This window comes from Episyrphus balteatus, chromosome 1 (genome assembly GCF_945859705.1).
Source record: "Episyrphus balteatus chromosome 1, idEpiBalt1.1, whole genome shotgun sequence".
Classification (NCBI taxonomy): domain Eukaryota; kingdom Metazoa; phylum Arthropoda; class Insecta; order Diptera; family Syrphidae; genus Episyrphus; species Episyrphus balteatus.
In genome coordinates, this window is record NC_079134.1 from 113,710,071 (window position 1) to 113,733,668 (window position 23,598).

General features: G+C 33.5%; 1 protein-coding gene across 7 annotated transcripts in view; it reads left to right on the forward strand.

Moving 5' to 3' along the window:
- The first annotated feature begins 272 nt into the window (after positions 1–272).
- The window catches only part of LOC129907616 (putative fatty acyl-CoA reductase CG5065), a 64,488-nt gene continuing 41,162 nt past the window's right edge, over positions 273–23,598 (forward strand). Inside the window, exons 1-2 of one of the 7 annotated variants that reach the window (XM_055983901.1) lie at positions 273–544; positions 18,215–18,305. The gene's annotated coding sequence lies outside the window, so the exon portion shown is untranslated. Of the gene's footprint in view, positions 545–6,366; positions 6,995–7,019; positions 8,194–16,468; positions 16,614–18,214; positions 18,306–23,598 lie in introns of those variants that run through there. The other 6 variants (XM_055983903.1, XM_055983908.1, XM_055983904.1 and 3 more) reach the window with 6 other exon arrangements.

Here is a 23,598-nt window from a genome sequence, read left to right on the forward strand (position 1 = left end):
AAAAAGGATAGAAGCTAAAGACTCATCTATATCATTTGAATTCAAGAAAACAAAACCGCAAAATTATTATTTCTATTGTATAGATAAGTTGAAATGAAATTCTGATAAATTTATTTTTATCTTCTTTTCTGCACACCAATCCTCATTTGACAGTTCCATATAAATTCTTTTTTTATGGCACATGCGCCTTTAAATGGCAGACCCAGTCGACGTCACCATAAAAAAAAAATACGCAATCAGTCCCAATAAGCAAAGGGGCAACTCGAATCGACCATACAGTGCACAAGGGTGTGTGCAACTAAGAACACACTAAAGTAAGTGTGTCACCAGCTGTCAATTATTCGTCGCCGCGTGTGTTGTGTTTTCCCCCAAAGTTTTACAAGTAAAAAATAACCTCTGAAATAAAGATTTCAAAACCATAAAAAAATTTTCGTTTTAACAGCAGTTTCCACTACTCCGGTTTGTAAAAAAGAAAAAGTGCTCCACCCGATTAATATCAAGAAAAAAAAACCAGCTCAACACAATGATAAAGCAGCGCTAAGAGGTATTTTTAGAAAGCAAATTTCTATAATTGCTCTCTTCAAAAGCATGAAGAAAAATTGTGGGGAAATACTTTGTATCTTTTATCTTGGAAATTAAAAACACTGCATGCACACTTGACGGCAGCATTATTCAAAAAATCCACCTCGATGGGGAAATACGAGTAATAAGAGTTCTAGTACCTACCTAATTAATAAAAAAAACCAACGAGTTTAATTTTTAAACTTATATTTAACATTTGTACTAAATAAATATCCTTGTTTTATTTTTTAAATAAGACTAAAGTTTTAATATCCTGTTTTGTTTCTTAACATCCCGTGAAAACTCGAATTGTTCTCAGCATCTTTTAGCCTCGTGCTTCTTCCCGGTGTATTACACATATTTTGCATTACAACTTTTCAACTACATAATTATACATATGTATGTATGTTGTACTCTCCTTGGCCTGGTATAAGGGGAACATTTCTGCAGAAAATCCTCTTGACACCCTCGCGGATATCACAAGGGTACAATATAAGTACAACATCCCCCTTAGGTATATTGAGTAGATAACCAGTTCAGGAATTCTAAGAGGCATTTAGAAAGTATAATAAAAGAGAGTTTATTTAAAAAAAGTGTTACCAATGACAGTTATTAGATTTGTATCGAATAATAAGTTAACTGAAAACGAGCATTTAGAGTAATGAACTGGTATTGAACTGGAACTAACGCTCACGCTCGTTGTTCAATTATATGTTTATTTTTTTCTATAAACATTGCTTTTTAAATAAACTTTTATGCTATCCAAAAATGTGCGTTTTTAATTGTATAATGTAAATTCCCTGCTCTATTCAAATATCAAATCGACAATATGTTCCTATTTTTATTATTTTTCTTGTGTACCCCTCCCTTCTGCGGTAAAATTGAATGAGGAAAGACGCCGCGCGCGCCGGAGGTTTATCTAATGTTTCAAATTCTTTATTTAAGAAAACTGAATTTTCTCCTTTTCATGAGAAAATGTTCAGGTTTCGTTTTTTCTTCACAGTGTAGAAAAAATATTATTTTTTTGTGATGTCAAGTCATTGTTTAAGGTGTTGGCAAAATCAAAGTAGAAAATAATTCAAAATGTGCGGTGATCTTTTTACTTTTTCTATAGCAAAGCATTTATTTTGAAAAACTGAGTTTTTTTTTGTTTTTGTTTCATTAGAATATTTTATAGGTTCTTCTTAGAAAAAAGTATTTCATTTATTATATTTTTGTAAAGTGGCCTTTTTATTTATAAAAAAAAATTAAACTGTCCAGGAATTTAATTCTTTACCTAATCTCTTTATGCAATCTATCTGAATCTCTCTCCTAAATTGTAAGTTAAGTTTGTTGTCTTCACATCGACAATCACACATGTTTTTGGTTCGAACTAGTCATTTCTAAAAATGTTCAACAAGGTTCAGGTCTGTTTGGAGTTCAAGTTCAATAGTATCATAGTTGATTTCTTTATTTCCATGCATTAACACTTCCTATTTGACTATAAAGTAGAGCTCAAAATGGTTCCTTCTTCCACAGAACGTAAAAGTGATAGTTCCACTCGTGAGGAATATCAAAAATCTTTCATCCAAAAATATTAATAACATGACATTCAACTATCCATGTGAGATTGGATTTCAAAAACTCCAATTGTATACATTTCTCTTCTTGGCTTAGAGATGAGGTCTTTTAAAGATTCAGCCATTTAAAAGAATTTGAACTTTTTACCACTCTATTAACTGTCTATTCTTGCCGCTTCTTTTCCGGCACCGCGTCTGAAAATTAGCACGTGAATGTCTGTTTTTTTCGCAGTTTTTTACCACCATTTTCCCCTTCATTAAATTTTGTTCTTATAGCATGCCTGGTGGGTCCTTAATATTTTATTTAATCTATTAGAGTGTTTTCGTCAAAGCTGAGCGATTTATAAATTACACTCAGCAAAATCCAGTTTTTAGTTTTAATTTAAAATGTACCCAAAATTCAAAATTAAAAACAAGGGGTTGCCTACCTCTACCTATTCTGCTAAACAAAAAAAATTGATGAATTTTTCTTTAAAATTTACTTTTTATAAGAAATCCAATGAAAAAGTCCAAAGTCCTTTTTGAAATAATCTTAACCGTTGCTTTTCCTAACACCTTAAACTAACAACAAACAGTAAAACCTTAATAGGTCACACGCATTTCAATTAGAGACTATTCAAAAACAAAAACACAAGTTTTTCAGATTAATATATCAGTCAGGGTATCGTTTTATTGAAAGCAAACTATAGACAAACTGGTTTTCAGAACATCATTATGTCGGTAGTCGGGAATGCGAAATGAACTGAAATTGCTAAATGACTAAGACCCTTTTTCATAATTATTAAAAAACTTACATATCTTCGTCTTAATTCAAGCATTGGTCAAAAATTAGACAATAATGGATGTAGGAATGTTCGGCAATGCAAAACTTAACTTAAACTAAAAGCCAATTCAATTTTAACTACTGAACAGTTAAAATTTTGAAAATTGTGTTAACTGATTTCATATTCATACACATTGATTGAGAATGTTTGGAAAAAAATAAACTATTAATTAAAGGAAGAAAAAGATTTGGAACAAAGGATCCTTTATAAAATTCGAATAACGATTTTTGTCATGAAAAAGGTGAATCACTTCCACATGAAATTTGGATCAGAACATTTTGTAAACCTCAAAAGAATTATTTTAGATCCGAAATGAATATACAGGGTGTCCCAAAAGTAATGGATCAAACGAAATATGCTGATAGGCCAACTTTAAAGGGCATTTAGAATTTGTTAATCTTAAATCTTTACGGTTTTCGATCAAATGCGGTTCTTGTAAAATTTCGAACAATCCCTTTTTGCAACAGTATTTTGCTTCTTCCGCCCATAATTGATTTTTGTTTTTTTTTTGTCCATTCTTTCACTACAACATTGCCTTATAGTAAGAAAAAAATTAATTGATCAAAAGATTTTTTATTTCATACGCCATTTTGCTGCAAATTAATTAACAGTTCCAAGTTTTATGAAAACTCAATTTCTTACTTTTATTTCAGAGCAACAAGTTGGAAAAAAATTGCATGGTGTGACACTGGTTTATTATTTTAAAAACTTGTCTCAGTATTGCAGTTTTCAAAAAAGTATAAAAGTTTCCAAAGTTGAAGTTAGATCGCAAAATATTACAATTTTAATTCAACAAAACAGGGTTTTTCAGAACAAAAATTCAAACAAAATAAAGGCTTCTGTTCAAAGAGAAATAAACAATAGGCTATTGATTATGTAGTTTAGAAAGGAACTAAGACGTTCACGAGTTTTTATTGCAGGAATCGTTCAATGGGTTATAAAAGAAGATAAAACCGCGGAGTGCTATTAAATGAGAGGGTGGAAACTGAAGATAGGGGTGCAAAAGCCCCCTTTTTGGTTTTTTCAATATACCTCGTAAACCAAGCAAAATTTTGATATATTGTCTGTACAACTTTTTGTAGAGAATTAAATTTCCAATTGGAATAATGTTTTTTAAAAATTGAAAAAAAAAATTTCCATACCAAAATAGTCGAAACAATCATAAAAAAAAATATCAAAAAAATCGATTTTTTGAGTTTTTTTGCTTTTTTAGTTGTACATTTTTTTTGGGTTGAGATAGACATAAACATTGTTCTAAAGAAAAAAATAAGATTAAATTTCCTTCAAAATGCTGTACTCACTAAATTTTTTCATTGAAAATTGACCGAAGTATGGCCATTTTAATCTATCTTTTTTTCGTATTTTTAGTTTTACTTAAGTAAAACAGAAACATTTGAGGGGAAAGTACGATTACTTAAACACCAAGAACTGATAATGAGATTTTGTAGAGGGGTTAAATACAATCATTGTTTACTATGGGAGGGAGGGTCAATGTCCCCCCGTTTTGGAGGGAGGGGCAATCTTCTAAAAAAAATACTTAAAATTGAAAAAAAATATTAAAAAACAACGGCAACACTTACAGTTTTGATTGATACTTTTTTCAAAAGCTAGAATTATAAACTTAATATTAATTTTAAAATGAAGTTATTTTAATCAATTCTTTTTGAAATACCCGATTTCAAAGTCAAAACTTGTAAAAAATGTTTAAAAAGCACATTGAGTACAATTTTCACAAAGACTGTGGACTTCAATACGACAAAGTAAACTGCCTTAATTGATTTCTTATCAAATCATGAAAATCATAATGTTCCTATGCCTTCTACTTTTTGAGAAAATTGAAAAATAGACAAAATACTTTCTTTATCGGAATCACTCGTTTATTTCAAAAAGAATTGATTAAAATAACTTAATTTTAAAATTAATATTAAGATTATAATTCTAGCTTTTGAAAAAAGTATCAATCAAAACCGTAAGTGTTGCCGTTGTTTTTTAATAATTTTTTTTAATTTTAAGTATTTTTTTTAGAAAATTGCCCCTCCCTCCAAAACGGGGGGACATTGACCCTCCCTCCCATAGTAAACAATGATTGTATTTAACCCCTCTACAAAGTCTCATTATCAGTTCTTGGTGCTTAAGTAATCGTACTTTCCCCTCAAATGTTTCTGTTTAACTTAAGTAAAACTAAAAATGCGAAAAAAGATATATTAAAATGGCCATACTTCGGTCAATTTCAATGAAAAAATTTAGTGAGTACAGCATTTTGAAGGAAATTTAATCTTCTTTTTTTCTTTGGAGCAATGTTTATGTCTATCTCAACCCAAAAAAAATGTACAACTAAAAAAGCAAAAAAACTCAAAAAATCGATTTTTTTGATATTTTTTTTATGATTGTTTCGACTATTTTGGTATTGAAATTTTTTTTTTCAATTTTTAAAAAACATTATTCCAATTGGAAATTTAATTCTCTACAAAAAGTTGTATAGACAATATATCAAAATTTTGCTTGGTTTACGAGGTATATTGAAAAAACCAAAAAGGGGGCTTTTGCACCCCTATCTTCAGTTTCCACCCTCTCATTTAATAGCACTCCGCGGTTTTATATTCTTTTATAACCCATTGAACGATTCCTGCAATAAAAACCCGTGAACGTCTTAGTTCCTTATTACCCTGTTTTTTTCGACATAATCAATAGCCTACAACAACAATTCGAGAAAATGTGTTTATTTTTGTTTGTTTTTTCATTCAGAATATGGCTAAATTTCTGGAGTAGCCTATGGCAGTCCCTTCATATTGTAGCTTTAAAAGCTTTAATTTTTCGTTGGAAAATATTTTGTCTGAGTAAAAAAAAAATCAAAATTTTGTAAATCGGAATTCAAAATTTTAACGAGCTTTTCACTAGCACCAAGGAGCCCATTTGGCCATAAATAGCTGGCACTGCAAATAGGTAGTTTTTATTTTATTTCAAATCTCCTTTTGGTAAGCCGTAATATCCGCCCCTGCCTTAAATTATTTTTTTCCGTGATAACGTCTTATTAAAAGATAAACCCTTTTTCGCTTTTTCGTGAATGCAGCCAATAACAGCCAGTTCGGCTGCATTCACGAAAAAGCTTAACTCATCATCACGTTCCGTCTGAGCCTGTTAGCAGGCATAAGTCATATGACGCCAAGTCCTACTAAGAGAGCCATACGTATTTAGAGTCAGTACAGGGTGTTGAATTATTGAAAGATTTGTCTTTTGCACCAGAGATCTGGGGTTCGAATCCCAAGACAGCCCAATACTTTTTTTTCGCTAACAAATAATTGTTTTAATTTTCTAATGATGATATCATCCGTGAACCGACCAAATTCTTTAAAATTTTTTCTACACGGTAAACTGAAAACATACAAGCAAATACGGGCTTTTTCTGCTAAATGGCAACACAATTGGATCCCTTTTTTTTATTCAAAAATGCCCCTGCTGGAAAAAAAAAAACAATTAAATTCTCTTATACTCGAGAAAAACCATTTCCTCTTCCTATGGAGCATAAAGCCCACTCGTGAGTCGTGACACCATCAACCAACCAGACCAAACCACCACCACTACAATGGTATGTACCACCATCGAGAGAGAGAGCTGCGACGACGGATAAGTAGTGTCTTCTCCTCGTCATACGGAGAACCAAAAATACTATCAATATGGTGTTTTGCATTGATTTTCGGTGCGGAAGTGTGCGGTCCTGTGTTCGCTCCCTTTCAAACAAATAAAATATAATTTAACATCTAATACTTTTAGTGATTTCAAATTAAATAAGGAATTAACATTCAGTGACTCATAACCAATCGCATTTTCAAAGAATATCTATATTTAATGTTTTACTCAATACCGAATATGAAAATTATTTATTTTTCCAAAACAAAGTATTATGCAATGTTCTAGAGTTTCATATACTGGGATGATTTCTTTTGTATTGTCCTTTATTTCTAAGTGAATCCTGCAGAAAAGGAAATGAACCGAAAAACGGGATCGTGATTTCTGCTTCCGTATGATTGCATAAAAGTTGATTTTTTATTGGTAGGTAGGTCCGTTTTTCGTGCTTTTAATGGTTAACGAGGAAAATTATGTTTTATTATACCTACCTATGAGTTTTTAAATAAATTTTGGTATGGATTGAAGTGAAATCATAAAAATTAATTATTCAATCCTATTTGGAATCGCCGGTAAAGTTGAAAATGTTCTTTTAAGGATAAAGTTTAACAAAATATAAAAAAAGTGTCCAGCCTGCAGAGTGTGGTTATGTCATTTCGATCCCGAGAGAATTTTCTAAAGTCGGTACAAATTAAGTGGGTAAAGCGTTAAACAAAATACTGGAAGAACCTACCTACATTCAATCTGAAGCAATCAAAAAACACATTTTTTTCTATTATTTTCCTTTGAAATACATAATTTCCTTGAAAATAATTTTCCTATTTATTCGCCATCATCAGTATTGGTTAAAAAAAACATGTGCCAAGTTTAAGTTTGCGCGTCTTAAAAAAGAGTAATTTTGTGGAGTGTGCTTCCTGCCTCTGTCATCTTTGTCGATTTGTACCTTTGTATTGTTCTCACCAAAAAAAAGCTCATATCCTTTTCTGTCATAAAAAAGAAAAATATTCTTGGTTTTTCTAAAAAAAAAAATAATCCCTGGGTTACCACGCAACGCAGCATACAAAAATACATGCCTATATACATATAATACAACAATTGAAGACGAAAAGGACAACGAGTGTATACTATTCACACAAAGGATGGCTCTATCATTGCTTCATAAGTTTTACTTTTTTTACACAAGACAGAACTAGGCAGAAAATCATCAATAGGAGGAAAAGGCTACATTCCAAAAGGGGTTGACAAGCCTCTTTTAACAACCCCGAAACTACTTAAAGAAACTACAAATGGAGTGACGAATTTTTCTGGCCCCAACTTGATTTGAAATTTACGAATTGAAACACCCAATACTTACCTACATAGCTGAAAAAGAAATTAAACTATTGTTTACTGAATTTCGTCGGTTAGAAGTGGAATCTTTTAAGATTTCTTCGTTTTTTAATTCAATAAGGTCATCAATTTTGTGGCTGGTGCTCCGCAAAAGTTTTCATACATAAGTAAAATACCGGATTATCAGAAACAAAAAAACTTCAAAAATTAAGTTGACTGACTGAAAATACCTAGCAACTGCAGTAAAGACACCATTCTTATAAGTGTTACGTCGCAATCTTTCAGGGTCACTGTCTGTGAGTATATATGTAAACCTTTCTTAGTACATATGGTTTAATGTATAGGTATGTGTCATCATAAATCTGGTTACATGTTCTAATAATTCCGGGAGTACAATATCAAAATATAACATTGTAATCTACTGAAGTAAGGTGTGATCGGTGGTTTGATTTGACGTTACAACTTTCGAAATGTCTTTGAATTAAAAGTGCATGAATTTGTTAGCAAAGCACTTTTACTTTTCCGTACACATAGTGAGTAAACAAAGTGTATGGATTTCTACAATTTTTTTTTTTTTAAGTTTAAATTCAGGGAAGGAGAAAATACAGTTTTGAAACATACCTATGTAAATATTTATTTTGGGTTTGAATTTTAATTTAATAAAAAATTGGGATGCTTAAAACCGTCAAACTTTTTTGTATGTTTAAGGAATTTCAATGCAGTATTAAAACCGTAAAAAAATAGGTTTAGCACTATGTACAACGGTAATCGGAGGGGTTTATGGATTCAATACATTAGGTCGCACGTGTTTGTTTACTTAAACAAGGTAGCGCAAAAGTTATCACCAGATTTTCTTTTACTGTAATTATTTTAATAAATGAAAACATGATTCTATATACACGTGTAAACGAGATTGAAGTTATACTCCTCACATACAAAAAAATTTTGGGGCCCCTTTGATAGTAGGAAGAAAAAAAATACGCATACGCCATACCTTCTATTTTTTTTTCCACCTGAAGTGTTATTTGTTGGTCGCTAAGATAATTCAATTATTATTTTAAGGGGCCCTAAGATAATGCATAATTTTTCTTTTACACAAGTTATTTATTTTTTTTGGGGCCCTGAGGTAATAGTTCTTTTTTTTAGATGAATATTATGTGGCTGGCAATGCATTACACTGAAGAATATAATGTTTAATGTGTCTCTCTTGTGTCTGAAGTGCTTCAAGTCAAATGTCTTATCTTTTTCTATGATAAGTTTCCTTCTCTCCAGTCGAGGCCATGGATGGCGTCGCGTCCGTCGGGGGCCCCGGGGAACCACCCCGCTTGCCCCAATGCTGTTGTGTACGGCCCTGGCTCCTGGATCCTGGTCCACTTCATTTGCATTTGATGACTGCCACCAAAGAAAACTTACGTTTTTGTTTGTGGCCTGCATTACTCATTGAAAGTAGTTAAGCGTCCCGAGCGTTCCCTGTCAATTCATATGACAAATAACATTACAAATGTATTAGAGATAGGAACAAGCACCCCATTTTATAATCTTCTCTAAGACTAGCACACACAGAAATATGTGGAAATATTTTGATATTTTTTTTTAAATTAATTCAGTATTTTCAATTGAGAATGATTTTATATCAGATTTTTTTCAACTGCATCCTTCAACTTGACATACCTTACAAAAAACAGCGCCTTGGGGCGGCGTGGCTTGCTTACCTTCAGTTTCCAACCAGCTTCAACTTTAATATAAGTTTTCTCTTATAACAAAACTTCTTTTTACGCATACAGTAAAACCCGCTTAAGAGAAAAACTCTAATTACATCGGTAGCCTTGTGGTATAATAATTTGGAAGTATTGAAACTATCGATAGTTTTGTGAAGTATTGATATACTCGATATTTTTTTGTTATCGATGCTATCGATAGTATGTCAAAGTTTAACCAACACTAAATTAACAGTTAAATTAATTTTTAATGGAAAACATGCTATGTATTTGTGCAAATGAGAACAAAAACAGCGAAAAAACGATAACAATGTAAAAAATTTCGATTTTTTTTAAATTTTTTCAAAAAAAATCACTAAACTTTCAAATAAATTGTTCAAAATTGTTAACAATGTCTTTCTACTGGTAGCAAATAACGTTTGAGCAGAATTATTAGCAATATAAACAATGTTTTTGATTGAAAAATGACTAAAAACAGTGGAAAATTCTCAAAACAATTGAAAAAACTTTCAAAAAAAATTTTGTTCGAAGTCGTACCGATAAATCGAAAAACTAATGATGCCAATGGATATCTCGGGTCCGAAATATGGCGAAACAGTTATTCGCGCGCCTGTCAAGAATTTCGACTTGCACAGTGTTATTAATCAAAGCTGATAATTCTTTCAATCAAAATAATAGTAATGCATCGGTTTATGTGAAGAAATATTAGTTTTTCGTCTTATTTCTAGAATTTAAGGTTCTATAAAAGGTTATTTTTTTGTTTATCTATCTTCACTTCATAGGTTTTATTGAAAAATTATTCATATTTTTTTGACAAAAATGGGAAGATGGAAACATTGCATACGGGAACAGTCTAGTATCATAGAAGACTGATTTTGAATGGTAAAACCTGTGTAGTGGAGGTTGAAATCCTAGTTGGATGGCCAATGGTAAAAATTGCAATTACTCACTTCAGAAAGTCAAAAATTCGTGGTCGGAGATACCAACAAATTTTGAATAACAATAAATAAACAGTTAAATTCGAAATAAAAATGGACAAAGTCGAAAAAATAATTTTCTGAGAAATTTGATGATTTGTACCAAATGGCATCCAACTTCAAAAAGCTGTACGACATATAGTGTGCGTACTTTCTGAAAGACGTACGATAAGTTGTGACATTTTTTCCGACTCCAGTTTCAAATCCGGCTCCGATTTTTCTTTGTGTTCCTGCAATAATCGTGGTTCATTTAAGTGAAAACCCCGCTTAATTGGAAGAGGGACTGTGACATTTTTCCGTTTCTCTTAAGCGTGTTTTACTGTATTTCTACTGTTTTTCTAATATTTCTAATATTTAATCCAATAGCTACACCTATTAAACTGCACTCCTGCTTATGTTATATTATAACGTTGTAATCTTTCTTTGAATACAAAGGTAACATAAATATGAATCAGAAGTGCAATTGACTTTTCCAGTTCCAGTCCTAAAATATAAAAGTTTTTTTTGTCGCATTTCAAATGAAAAATCAACAATCATTATTTTTTCTGTCTAAAACCTTTTCTTATCGTACAATAATTTGGGTACAGAATAGCAAGTAAAGTAATACCTAGCCACTTTTTGGTAAATGAGTCAGAAACTTTACTAAAGGCATTCAAACTTATCTTATCTTTCTAAACTATTGACGCAATGGTGACAAATAAACGTTATGAAACAAGCGAAAGTTTTTCCGTCTACACCATCAGCTTGTTTCATTTTTATATTTGGTCTTCTAAAGCGTCATAAGTTTTCTTATCATAGTCTGTTAAGAGTTAATTTTCTTGGTATAAAACATATATTGATCAATTGGAATCATAATTGTGGAAATAAGATTGTTCCGATATTTTGTTCAAACTTTCTAAAGAACTAAAATTCAGTCCCAAGTGGGCTTGAATTTAATTTTAAGTTTTAATTTAATTTTTTTATATAACTAGCCCTGAAGTAGGCTGTAAACACAGTCGAAACGAATTTTATTACATACATTTTTGAACATAAAATGCATCAGTGGACTTTTTCTGCACGAGATACAGACAGACTTGTGGGCATAGAAAAAATAGTACACTAATCGAGACCTCTCATTTGATGTATGTCTCAATGTGTTTCACCAATGGGCGAAAATGCCCAGTCTCCTTTCGAGCTTATATTCAGTTTTAATAAGAAAATTCTATTGACGCTTATTCTGTCCGCCATTGTGGACCACCATTTGAAAAAATTAAAGTTGGAAGATTTTTCGTATACTTCAGTATCCTCAAGAAATGGTTGCTTCTACACTATGATGGTTACAAAAACAAATGGGGGCTCATTTTATAGATGATTAGAAGTGCTATAATTTATTCTTGAAGAATTACCCAAACAATTCAAAAGTTCGTCAGATATTTGAAAAATATTTTTTTTTGCCTCACCCTTGCGAAACAAACCCGGACTTTGACCAACTACACCGAAAAAAAAACCAATATCAATTTAACATTTTTTAAATATCAAATTAACATTTTTTAAATATCAGCCAAAAATGCTCTATAAAATGTGTTTAATGATATTTAAAATGTTAAAACAATATTTTTATTATCAGGATGATATTTAAATGTCACATTTTGGAAATTTTTTGATATTTTATTATCATTTTTTCATATCAATTTCTCATTCCAAATTATTAATAAAATAAAATAAAAAATTGTTAATGTGTACTAATTTAAAGGCGCTTTGTGTTTTTTCGAAGTAAAATGTATGATTTACTGAGAAAATTTGATCGACAATAAGATTTTACTTCACATAGTTTGGGAGAAAATAACAAAACAATTATATCCACTATTTTGTAAAGAATATTCACTTTGAGTAATGTTTTGAAAAAAGAAAGAAAATACTTAAAATAATAAAAATAATAAAAAAGAAAAAGAAAGTAATAGGTTTCATTATAATAAACTAAAACGTAAAATCTAGTCAACACTGATATTTTAATTGTCAAAGTGAAATTTCCACTATCCACTTAAACTTTAAAAAATGTCAAAATGATAATTTTATTGTGAAAGTGAAATTTTTACTATCAACCGAAAATTAAAAAATGTCAAAATGATATGATAAAATATCAAAATTGATATTTTAATTGTTGGACGACTTTTGTCACTGAAAAATGTTAATTTGATAGCTGTTATTATCAAATTTTTTTTTCGGTGATAAAATTAATTTAATTAACTCACGGAATTCATTAGTATACCATTTTTTAGATAATTTTATTTTGAATAAGTTTGTCCTTGGTCATTTTTGGTTAAAATAAGTAAAAATGGAGCTATTAAATAAAAACGGAACCAACCTCTTTTCCAAGATGGTGCCTGCTCCCGACGTCCTATCATTACAACAAATTGACATGATGATCGAACACATTCCATGAAAAAAATTTTGTCCCGCGAAAAATGCGATATGATTTAGGTACTAATTTGCCTGGGCTAATAATAATTTAAAAAAAAATCGTAAAAATAGGAATTTTGACATATTTCAAAACGCATGTGCGACCGGAATTGAACGGAATACCCAAATTGAACAATTTTTTTTTCTACTTAATATTTGGCGAACCCCACATGCGGGGCCGTAGTGTAAAGCAGTAGAGTGGGAGAGTTGTGACACCATCCGAGATCATGACTATCTTCGATAATGGAGTAGAAGATAAGAGTTGTATAAATATATTTTATTAAAAAAAAAAAGATGTTAGGGTGTTTAAATTTTTTTTGTACAAATACCATTTTTTTAAAAAAATTTTCAAGCTTTAAACGATTTTGATTATTTTTAACCCCTTCTTAGTCTTCACCATTCACGATTTGAATTTCGAAAAAAACCCAAAATGGTATTAATGAACATACTTAAGTGAATTTTTGTGAGTGAGAAGTATAACTTCAATCGCGCGTACGCAGAGGCGTACGTTGAGTTGCCGGGCCCCGGGGCAAGACTAAATTTTTGGGGCCCCTTTGATATAGAAAATAAGAACAAATAATAAAGTACGTATAGGCATACGCCCTATATTTTTTTTGGGAGCCCCTGATGTATGATTGTTGGTCGCTAAGTTTGCTCAAGTAACATTTTTTTTTTTTTCAAACAAAACGATTTTTTTTTGGGGCCCTGAGGTAGTATTTTTTTAGATGAAATATTTAGTGGCTGGCTATCAATTCAGTATGCATTGCAATGAAGAATATTATTTGTAGAGATGCCGCGAACATTCGGCCACTATTCGGTATTCGGCCTATTCGGCCTATTATTCGGCCGAATAGTTTAACTATTCGGCCGAATACCGAATACCAAATGGATAAGAAAAAAGACATAAATTATTATACCAAAATATGTGTTTTATTAAAAAATTGTAATTTTAGTACTTATAATCTACTAGAGGCAAGTTGTGGTGAATGAAAACTATTTGTTCCGCATTTGCTAGTATACGATTACGTTTATCTTCGTAGACTATTCCTTCTTCGAAAAATAGTCTTTAGCTGTAAACACTTGTCCCATGAGAAGAAAGGTAGATTTTAGCAAATGTTGTCAAAATATGAAATTTTGTAGTATGTGTTGACCACCACTTGTATGGGTCCGCCGCCGTTCGATCTTGGCGAACAGTCCTCATATATAATTCGATTTTAGATGTCTACCTTTGCAGTAGTGGGTAGTGTGTTCAGACATTTATCTTAAAAGTAGTTCAGTTATTCATCGTTACAATACGATGTTGTTGGGAATTTTGTAAGCCACATTTCTTGAGACAAAATATAAAATTTTTGAAATTACCAACGTTTTTTTCTGAGTGTCCTTGGCCGAATATTCGGCGGCCGAGTATTCGGTATTCGGCCGAGGAGCGTGGCCGAATATTCGGTATTCGGTATTTGCCCAAATCAATGTTCGCGGCATCTCTAATTATTTGTCTCTCTTTTGTCCGAAGTGGTTCATGTCAAATATCTTATATTTTTGCTTCGTTACTTTTATAATAACTTGACTTCTCTGCATTGTCTCCAGTCAGGGCCCTGGCGTGTCGGGGGCCCCGAGCATCGCCCCGCTTGCCCCAATGGTGCGTACGCCCCTGGGTGTACGCCTACGCACATTCCCTTTTTTTTATTGTGTACAAATTTTTTTCATATTTAAAAAAAAAAACTTGTCTAAAAAAACAACAAATTTTCAGAGATATTTGTTTCATTTTTATATGGGATTTTTTGTTTCGTATCAGCAGCGTACTAGGCTTAGGCCCAGAATTTTTTTAACACTATAAGTGCATTATTATTTAAGAATCGACTTTTCTGTGTTACAATAAGTACAAGGTGTTCGACCTGCAGTGAAGAGTTCATTTTGCCTTAAAAATTATGAGCGCTGGAACAAAACTGCCCTAAGTCTTATTCTGAACTATTTGCACATAGGGTAGTATGTCTTTCTTCCTAAAATATATTCAATTGATGGAATAAAAATTACTCTGAAAATGAATTTGTCGTTTTTTCTCTTTATCTGCTTAATTTTCAAACAATATTTATGTAGATGATGTTTCAACCCATGCATTACAATACCTGTTAGAACAAAAAAAACACGAAGAATTCCTATCTTGCGTATGATTTTGTTATTCTTCAGACGTAGAATGGAATTCATATTTGTATGATTTTTTAACGTTAACGGAATTTGAGATTTGTTCGCCTGGTAACAAATCTAAATACAAATACATAATTATAAAAATAAGAACACAAATTTAAAAACTATGACGTTCAAATTAAAGTTGTTGCTTAAAAAAAATACTTAAATGCGTGACTCAAGTAACATGCAAAACAATCGGCTATATTTCGAATATATAGGTATGTATTGTATGTATTTAGTCGTGACAAGAATTTAAAAACCAATCAGATAATAAAAATTGTTTGAAGCCATAGAGGCATTATTTTGTACTCTAACAAAAAGAGGTAAAATGTATGCATTTATATTTAACCGAAAAATACTGCAGCAGACTTACTATATTATATACCAAGTGGTCATTGATATTTTGTTGTTAGCAAGCAAATGTATGTTAACTCAAACTGAGTTTCGGGTTAGGAACGCGGTTTTTACATCTTGGCTGTGTTTATTATTTTATTCTTTGTTTTTTTAAAGAAATACTACACCTCTTTGAAAAATAAAAACGCTTATGAAATAGACCATATGTGTGGTACAAGAGCATACTTTTAATAATCAGGGTACCTCTACCTACACACAGAAAAAAATAAATATTTTTAACTATTTAAAATTTATTTAAAATTAGTTAAAAATAGTTATTTGTGACTAATTTATTAGTCAATCCGAGTATTTTCCAAATTAACTATTAAATAGTCAATTTTAACTATTAAAATAATTATTTGGGACTATTTAAATAGTCAGATGGAGGGAGGGGCTATGGGACTACACACAATGCATTTTTTTCCCTCCACTTACCGGAGGGGAAATTATATAAATAAACACTAAAAAATTTTGTAGCTGGCTGTTCGTAATTGATTTTTGTTTCACTGTAGTTAATAATTTTGATCAATTAATAATTAAATTAATTTTCATTTAGAGCAACCCTGAAAAAAAATTTGTATATTTGACGCTGGTTTTTGTCGAAAATAGAGACTTGTTTTTAAAAAGAATTAAACGAAGAATAGGTTTAATTCTTTTTGAACAAATTCACCATTTTTGTACCACACGACTGGAAACTTGTAATCACACTGGCACGCTTCTACAAAATAGTTTTCTGTAACTGTACAAAAAAGTTACTTTTAACTATTTTATTTTGGCATGTGACTATTATAATAGTTATTTCTAACTATTTTTTAACTTAAACATAATAGTCTGTCAGTCTGTCAGTTTTCGACATTGAATTTTTTCAAATTTGTATTTACTTTTGACAATATAGCGAACTTGAATCCCAAAATTGAGGATATTCATTGGGATTAAAACCATAAATAACTCTGCCAAAAACCATAAATACCGGATTTACTGCACCAAAGGTTACTGGACTCCCCGGTGAGTTAGTCAATGTGAACCAATATTTTCTTCTTCAAACTAGTTTAAGAAAATATTTCTTAGAATGGACACGTTCAGGAAATATTAGGGACTAGATATTTAGGCAACGTCATTTTCTGAACGGAAATTTGAGTAAATTGACTAAATTAGTTTGGATGTGATGCTATTGTCAAATTTCGAAATTTATTTAAGAATTTTACCGGTCGCATGGGTAAGACACCAAATTTCACTTAACTGTAATGAATAAATTAAATTAATTGTAACCGATAATGCACTTTTTAGCTGTTTTTCACACAAATAAATTTAATTTTGCTAAATTAATTCTTTAAATAAAAACAATCTGCTGTCATATTGACAAAAAAAGCTTTCCTAAATTTTTAGGGAAAATTTTCTTACTTAACTTTCCAGTCAGCTTTCCAATAAAATTACCTAAATTGGAAGGATTTTTTTTGACAGCTGACCAATCAGAGACCGAGAAATTACATAAATATTTAGTCCCTAACGTTTCTGAACCTGCCCAATGACTTCATTAAAAGAAAAATCAAGTTTTAAAATGTGTTACAACTTTTAGACACGATAAATGAAACCTTCCGATTTAACAAGTTGCAGGATTTAGAGATTATGATACGATGTACTAAGAAACAACCCTAAACGAATATTTTAAAATAAAGATAACAAAATCACTTTACATTCAGTGGCATGTTATTTTGCTTTAGTTTGTAAAATGTTTCTTCATAATGACATCCATTTGATCTAGATTTTACTGCCTAGTAGCTAATTGGCACTGGTTGTGACTTTATCAGATTCTACTATATAGAGTTTAAGCTTGAAACAAAAAGCCCTGACAAATTGATGCAAAGCGGAAGATTACTCATTGTAGATTTCTATGTTGATGGCCCAACTTATTAAAAAATAAATTTTTCGAACCTAATTATTACCATGCTGCGGAGAATAAAAATGTGGATCACGAATAAGTGTAGTGATGCATTAAATAAATGAGTGACATACATAAAAAGAATGATTAGAAATCTAGAAGCGCGAATTTTTGAAGAGAAAAATGTTAAATAAATTAACGAATAAGTTATTACTAAATTTATTAATTAATTAATGAATACGTTTTTTAACAAAAAGTATAGTAAAAAAAATATCTAGCTAAAAAAATAAATAAAAGGGTTGGGGTCAAAATTCTTTTTACAAAATTCTTTTTACAAAATTCTGCTCTCAAAAAATCCAGCTTTTCAAAATTCTGTTTTTCAAAATTCTGGTTTCCATAATTCATTTTTACAAAATCCTACAAAAAATTTAAAAAAGGTTTGGAAAATGTTAAAAAGCAGGTTTACACTCTAAGCCGAGGAAATAGTTTTTTATAACTTATAAAAAACAGTCTAATTTATGAAAAAGTTTAATCAATTTAAATGATAAACAAAAACATTTTGGACAGAGAAGAAAGGTCTTTTTCAATTTAATTTTTTTCCAAAAGTTTTTATTTAATTTTAATAAAAATAAAACATTATGTACAATGTACAAGTATATGTTATTACGTAATTAAAATTTGGCTGTTAAATTTGTTTTGAATGACAGTATTTCCTTTTTCATTACAGGTGAGATTAATGTTGTATTATGGAATTTTAGTTCGATCCGCATATAAGTTGAATGGTTTGGGCTTTATATCTGATTAGAGAAAAACGAATAGTAAGTAATACCCATCAATTCTTTGCAAATATTACTCTCTTCTTAGTAAGTTTTTTTAATATGAATTTTATGGAAATACAAATTTTAAATAAATCAACGGCGGATCCAGGGGGGGGGGGGGCACGGGGCCCCCCCCTGAACTGGTTCATACTTTAAGCAAATCAAATTAATAGAGTTGTTAAATTATATGAATAATTACAGAAAGTACTTGAGTGAAACTCTTGTCTATTTCTGGCTGGAAATGCGAATTTTATTGTTTGTTGCATCCCTTTACCACCTCACAAATAAATAAACGAATAACTAAACACGAAATTTTTTTTCAATTTTCTAAGTGATTTTTTTTACTTCAAAGTGATTTTGGTGAAAAATTTTGATACCTATGGACATCAACAACCAAGGTATGAATGGTATTCTAAAAAAAAAATAATTGTATATTAGACTGGGCCAAAAAAAAAAAATATTTTTTTTTTTGAAAGTTACTTCGAAAATCTTGTTCAGGATGATGAAAAAAAAATTTGGTGAACATTTGAGCCGTTAAAAAAAATTTTAAGAGGTCTATCATCGGTTTTTTTTATTTTTATACATGATATGATGTTTTACAACAGAACTGCTAGACGATCAAAGTAAAAAAAATTTCTGTTCATTTTTTCTTATAAAAAATTAAATTTCCTACAAAAAAGATCTGATTGAAAATTTTCGTCAGACGTGCCGTATTCGAGTAATTAAGCTTTTTAAATCGAAGTGTTTTTTTCAATTTGACTGTTTCACTTTGGAATTTTGTGATGAGCATTAAAAAATCAATTTTCAATTTCAAAATTTTCTAATTCACTGAAAATTCAATATTTTCAAATTAGCAAGATGTTTTCTTGTAGGGACTTAAACGTTCTATAAAAAGTTCCCTGGCAGCAAATTAATTGCTTTAACCGTTAAAAAGATATTCATATCAATAGTTTTCTTATGACAAGTATGCATTGCGATTTGAATACGACATGGCGACAAGGCGACATGGCGACAAGGCGACAAGGCGACATGGCGAAAAGGCGACATGGCGACAAGGTGACATGGCGACAAGGTGACATGGCGACAAGGGGACATGGCGACAAGGCGACATGGCGAAGAGGCGATATGGCGACAAGGCGACATGGTGACATGGCGACATGGCGACAAGGCGACATGGCGACAAGGCGACATGGCAACAAGGTGACATGGCGACAAGGCGACATGGCGACATGGCGACAAGGCGACAGGCGACATGGCGACAAGCCGACATGGCGACAAGGCGACATGGCGACAAGGCGACATGGCGACAAGGCGACAAGGCGACATGGCGACATGGCGACAAGGCGACATGGCGACAAGGCGATATGGCGACAAGGCGACATGGTGACATGGCGACAAGGCAGAGTTTCAAACAGACATTCAAAGCAGATAGACGTGCAGCGGATAGTTTTAAACACTTAACAAAAACAACCACCAAATCTACCAGCGAAGGGTTTTACCTGCGACGATTTTCAAAAGTTTTATTACCCTGTGGTAATAAAACCCGAAATCATTAGCAGAGTTAAGCTACCTAAGCCAACCCTTAATTAATGTGCGCATGAAAGTTTTTCTTAAAATATCGTGCGAGGATTAAACTAAGTGGTGCCATATAATAATTAAAGTAAAAACAATTAGCAGCAATTAAAAATGGGTGAGCCTTTTAATCTTGAAAGTGCTTTTATTGCCCTGGAAGAACTAATTAAGAGGATCATCAACGACCTGGGTCCTGAACACGGATCGCGAATCAATAAAACCCTAGGAAGTTTTATCACAAGGGATGATCAATTGCAGAAGAACAAAGAAGACAAAGCCGAAGATGAAATGGAAACCGAAAGTGAAGAAAGCTCATCGACACACGCCAACGATGAGGTGCAAACCAGCCAAGATGAACCAGCCAGCGAAGAAGAGGATACTTGTGATTCTGCTTCCAGTTCGGAAATTGATGGTGAATCTCCCCAGCCAGGGCAGAAGAGGCCTAGGAAATCCGGAAAAGGAGCAACTGCAGCCAAAAAACTAATAATCACGGATTTCTACAAGCCATCAACAGCAACAGCCCAGCATTCTCCGAATAAGCAGCCAACATCAGCCAGTCCAAACAAGCCGCCAACAGCACAACAGTCACAAGCTGCAACACAGCCACCAACAGCTAAACAACCAGCAACAGCAAGTACAACTGCCGCCCAGCCAACGCCTCCAATCACCACCACCAAGACAACAGGAATGCCACCAATCTTCTGTTTTTCCGCTAACATCGCGGAAATCAGCAGATTCTGCAAAAATAAAAACATCAAGGTGACATTTAAAAACCGGAGCACAAAGACAACCATCATTTCAACTGGGAACCGCCAATCTTTTGAGGACATTAAAAACTTCCTAAAGGCGAGGAAGATCCAATTTAATACCTTTACACCCCGAGAAGATAGGAAGAACCTACTAATGCTGAAAGGACTTCACTTCACACTCGCAGCCATTGAAATAGAAGATGAACTTAGGATCGAGGGTCTCCCAGTCATCAAAGTCACTGAATTCAAGTCCAAAAAGGCACAGGGCAAAGAATTCAACAACTTCGTCGTAGAACTAAGTAAGAGCTGTGACATCGCCGAGGTCTACTCAAAGACACTGATAATGAACCACCGGGTTCATTGGGAGCGTCTTAGGACCAACGACATCGTGCAATGCCGAAACTGCCAACGTTTTGGTCACGTTGCCACAAACTGCGGCCGCCAATATGTTTGCGTTAAGTGCAAAGAAGACCATGAACCAGGACAATGTAGAAGGAAGGAAAACACCGGATCGGATGTATGGTGCGCCAACTGTAAGAAGGAAGGACATCCAGCTAGCTTCAAAGGATGCCCGACACTGAAAGCTAAGCTTACCGAAAGGAATAAGGTGCTGGCGCAGAAAAAGTCTCACCAGGAGTTTGCTGCTAAGTCAGCATGTACCATTACCCGGCCAGCAGTGAGCTATGCAGCAATGGCCCTAAAAGCACAACCACCAAAGGCAGCAACACCCAAGCCAATAGCACCAATGAAGAACCAAACACAACAACGGCAAACCAGGACTCCAGCAAAGAGCATCCCAGTTAAGACAGGGCCAACTAAGCCGACCAAACCAGCATCTACATCAGCACCACCACCGATGAATCTCAACAACGAAGTTGAGCGCCTCTTCGGAAGTGACCTCTTGTCAGTGATGCAGAAAGCCCGGAGTGCCGTTCCGTCTAACTATGGGCTTCTGAGTGATAAAGATAAGTCCGCGGCCTTAGCCACCTTCATCTACACACTATGTCATTAAAGAAGCTCCGCATACTGACGTACAATGTCAATTCATTGTACAGCCTGGAGAAGAGGACATCATTCAACTTGTTCTTGAAGAACAACAGCCCAGACATCGCCCTCATCAGCGAGACCAACGTGACACGGAAAAATAACATTGACATCGTTGGATTTAACACCTTCCGACAGGACAAAGCCGAGAACCGAAGAGGGACTGCAATTTTTGTAAAGAAAAATATAAGCACCAGTGAAACCATCATCAAAGGACTCTCGACCAGTGAAGCTACTGCCGTAATCTTAAACCTAGGAAGAGATGAGACACTCACCATAATAAGCGTGTACTTCAAATGCAATTCCACGGCCAAAAACATCCAGAGCGACTTACAGACCCTCAACGGCACACTCTCGAGAAGCACTTATGGACTCATCGGCGGTGATTTCAATGCTAGACATCACCTTTGGATGGATACAACAATCAACACTGAAGGGAAGGCAATATCCGACTGGTTGGATTTAAACAGTGCCCAACACTCGTTAGTTGTAATTTCTCAACCGAAACCAACCTACCCAAGAACACCTTCAACATTGGACTTCTTCTTAGTAACATCAAATTTTGTGCATATTCATCCTGATTTCTGCAACTTTATCTGTTCAACAGTATCCAGCGACTCGGACCATGAAGCAGTTCAGCTCAGTATTAAGCTTCATCAGCCCATCAACTTAGTGACACAACCAGCGGAACACTTCATCAACTATAGGAGATTGGATATAGACAGGCTGCAGAGAGAGGTTGAACAATCCATCACTTTCCCACCACACAACAGAAATCTCCAGAATGTTGAAATTGATGCTGCTATTGATTCTCTGGAAACGGCAATCACAAGTGCACTGGACAATCAAAAACAGCCGAAGACATCAAAGGACCGCTACCAACATCTTCCAGTACACGTGCAAAATTTATACGCACACAGACAGCGGTTAAGAAAACGCCTCCAAAGGATCCACAAGCGGGACTTAAACACATCAAATGCCAACTACCGGACAGTGTGGAGTGAGCTGCAGTGCACCAACATCATGCTCCGTAACGCCATTCAACACTTCAACAACACACAGTTCCAGAAGAGACTGCAGTCAATAAAGCCCGGACCTGATGCCTTCAAGAATATCAACCGAATTGTTGGACAGAAGTCACCAATGCCGGAAGTTATTAACACCAACAATGGAGAAGCAACAACATCTCAGGAAAAAGCAGAAGCATTTGCAGCCCACTTCGAAGGTAACTTCACACCGAACCCTTCCGCAGACCCAGTCTTCTTACAGGAAATGGAAGCATCCATCCGAAGGACCTTAGTACCTAACATCGATGTAGCAACATTCAGCAACACCAATCCCGCAAGTGATCCAGTTGACAGCCCAAACCTGAGCACCCCAGAAGAGATTGCCGAAATAATAAGCCTATCCAAACCTAAGAAATCAGCCGGACCGGATGGCATTTCCAACTTCGTCATTAAGAGGCTCCCGCAGACAATATTAATCTTCTTAACCATTATCCTCAACAACTGCATCAACAACAGCTACTTCCCGCAGAAATGGAAAACTGCAAGAATCGTGGCAATTCCTAAGAAAGGTGCGAGGAACATTATATCTAATTACAGGCCAATTTCTCTTCTTAACAACCTAAGTAAACTCTTGGAAGAGCTGACACTGAGGAAGCTCAAGAAGTTTTGCAGCGATTTCAACATTATCCCAGACATGCAGTTCGGCTTTCGGGAGAAGCACTCCACACTGCATCCGCTCATGAAGTTCCACCAAGACATCACCTCAGCTTTGAACAACCATCAAGTTACCGTCGCATGCTTTCTGGATGTCGAGAAAGCATTTGACAGCGTATGGATAGAAGCCCTTATCCATAAACTTCATTTACTAGGCTTCCCTGTAGCACTAATAAAAATCATTTTTTCTTTTCTTTCTTCTAGGAA